The sequence below is a fragment of the Oreochromis niloticus genome, linkage group LG7 (assembly GCF_001858045.2).
Source record: "Oreochromis niloticus isolate F11D_XX linkage group LG7, O_niloticus_UMD_NMBU, whole genome shotgun sequence".
Taxonomy (NCBI): Eukaryota; Metazoa; Chordata; class Actinopteri; order Cichliformes; family Cichlidae; genus Oreochromis; species Oreochromis niloticus.
Genome location: NC_031972.2, coordinates 34,557,614 through 34,560,848, shown reverse-complemented (window position 1 = coordinate 34,560,848; position 3,235 = coordinate 34,557,614).

Genomic DNA, 3,235 nt, shown 5'->3' with positions numbered 1-3,235 from the left:
CCTAAAGTTCTCAGACTAAGTCAACACAAAGACCTGGGACTCGTGCGTTAGAGGGAGTTTTATGACTGTGAGTCAGGGAGCAGGGCTCGTCATACTACACTGACTCATGTGTGGAGCTTTTAGCTTACGGCAGTTGAACAACATGTGAAAGGAGAGCTGCTTTTCTGGTTGAGCAGCATTTAGTCTGAAGCCGCTGCTTCGCCTTTAGACTTGTCGTGTTTTACTCTCAGCTCTGCAGTCCTGGAAGTCAGGGGATTTCCACCACGGTCCTCACAGGACCAGCTTTGCTTTTTTTCCCCACTTGTCTAAAATAAAGGACTTTCACAGTTGTCAGAGCTCTCTTTTACTCCTTATAGCCACATCTGAAAACTAAAAATCTTCCCCTGCATGAGGGAGCAGTGTAAAGTAGACCGACTCATGCAATATTCAACACTTTTCCCCCTCGTTTCAGAATCCATCTGCCTCACTGCTCAGTTCATCTCTGGGTCACGAGCAGGACGCGTAAAACTCACACAGGAACCGCTCGCACCAGCAGACCGCACATTCGGTCGCGTGAACGAGCGATTTAAGAGAATTTGTGACCTCTCACTCCTCCTGCCTCGCACTGTACGAGAAGTCAATACCTGAGTCAGCGAGACTCGGCCTCTCTCCGCAGAGGGGAGAAACACTCGTTTGATTCAAATGTCTCGAGGTTTACATCTTATGCAGAAAATATATATTATACTGGCATGTTTCAGTAGAGCAACAGCTACAGCCTTTCTTGGAAAAACTGCAGACCCCCATAGAAACAGACCAAATTTATCCACAAAGAAACTCAGAACAACTCCACTGTAATGCAGGAACAGAAAATAACCATATGTAAAAGTACCACAGTCACTGATAACAGCCAAAACAGAAAAAAAGAGGTGTAAAATAACCACAGAGGAACTCAAAATGAGTGCAAGGAAATGTAAATGGACAGAAAAAAGGGTTAAAATAAAACAAAAAAAATCCACAAAGATGTCAAATGTTCAAAAGCAGAGATGTCAAAGAAGTGAAGAGACATGTAAAAAAACTAAACCAAGACAAAAATTCACAAAAATGACTACAGAGAGATGTTAAACGATGACGTAGATGAGGTGTAAAACAATTCAGAGATATAAAAAGATACAAAATAAAAAGAGACAGAAAACATTCACAAAGAAAAATACAATGGCTAAAAAATATGAAATATAACCTCACAGAGATGTCGGGAGACTGAGAAGTGGTGCAAAAAAATCCCCAGAGACAGCTGCAAAACGAGGGAAAACAACTGCAAAGAGGCAAAGAAAGTCTGAAAAGAGACAATAAACAAAAAACAATTATCAGAAATTAACTACAGTTTTTTTAAATAAATTGAAGTGAGAAGCATAAAACAACCAGAAAGAAACAGAAAACTACAAAGCAAAACTACAAAATGACAAACACAGAGATGCGACTGACATGACATAAAGCTAAAAATACTGCAAAGACACATAAAAACCACTGGGAAGGAAAACAAGCACAGGCATAAAACAACTAAAATAAGATATGAAATGATATAAGAGAAAAAAATGATCTCAGTGAGATTTAAAATTACAAAAAAAGACATTGAACCACAAAAACACAGATGACAAACAGCTGGAAAAAAACGTAAATGAACCAGAAGCAGACATAAAGTATCCACAGAGAGATATCAAATCACTGAGATGAGGTTTAAGAAGAATCTCAGAAACATAAAATAGCTGGAAAGGAAAGAGACAATAATAAATCACTGCACAGAGAAAATGACTCTAAAGAGATATTAAATGACACTGAAGATGCTGAAATCACCACAAAAATGTAAGATAAACAATTTAGATGTAAAATGATGACAAAAAAGATGTAAAAACACCCCAAAATGGACATAAGACGGTCATAATGAGATGTCTGTGAAGATGTGCACTCTCCTGAAGAGAGACAAATAAAAACAGGCAAAGAAAGGAGTGAAGTGGAGCAAGAAATGACGAGATGTTTTAAGAGAAGTAAAATGACTACAAGGAGATACATAATGATGTGACTTGGATAAAAGAATCACAAACAGATATAAAACTACCAAGACAAACATGAACAGAGATTCTAATGAAGACATCCCAATCTGAAACAATTGTAGACACATCAAATGGACCAAACCAACTGCAAAGAGGACAAAAAAGACCCGAACAGATGCAGAAATGACTAAAAAGAGATCCACAAAAAGATCCACAAAGCTGTATAATGAGCAAATGATAGCAAGCTGACATAAACTAATGAAGGGAGACACAAAACAATAAAAAATTAACATAAAATGATCACAAAAACATTTAAGATTACTGAGATGAAGGGTAAAATAATTCCAAACACACATAAAATGATTACAACTATAAAAACAACAGCAAAAAGCCAGGAAACAAAGTCTAAAAAAAAAAAGAAGTAATAAATGACAAAAAGATGCAAAGTGACCACAGAGAAGCAACTGAAAGAAGACCTGAAACAAGAAGTTATAAAACTAGCTGGAAAAAGTTGGGTTTTTTAAGTCCACCCTCAAAACCCACCTGCTCAACATAACCTACTCTATATAACTTCTCCATGCTCTTAAACTTTCTTTTATTATTGTGTTTATTTCCTGTTTTTATGCCTGGCTTATTTGCTCTGTACAGTGTCCTTGGGTGTTTTGAAAAATGTATTATTGAAAACTTCAACTTCAACAACTAAATGAGGGGAAAGAAAAGAGATTAAAACGACTGAAAGCAGACATAAAACTAAAAAAAAAAATGTAGTAATTAGTAATGAAAAACATTTCTTGCTCCTGAGACGTACCTCTCAACATTTAAGTTTCAAAAACACCTGCATATATGTGGGATAGGTCTGCTTTCTACACACCTGTGTCTGTCGACCTCATCGTCTAATAACACGTCTACTGAACTCACCATACTCTATAAAAGATGGGCGTAACTTCCAGTTCTGGCAGTATAGGATAGCATTTTTTTTTTTTACCAACAAGGCGATTGCCAAAGAGCTAGTAGTAGAAAACTTGGTCTATTTTGACATGGAACGCATTCCGGAGCTTCAGTTGATCCATCTACCATTCACTGAATCCTCATCAGAAATGGTCCCAGTGGCCATCAACAAGCCATTACCGAGAAAGGGAAACAGGGAGACAGGCCTGAGATATGCCACATTACACAATAACTGGACTGAAAATCAGTGAAAACCGGTC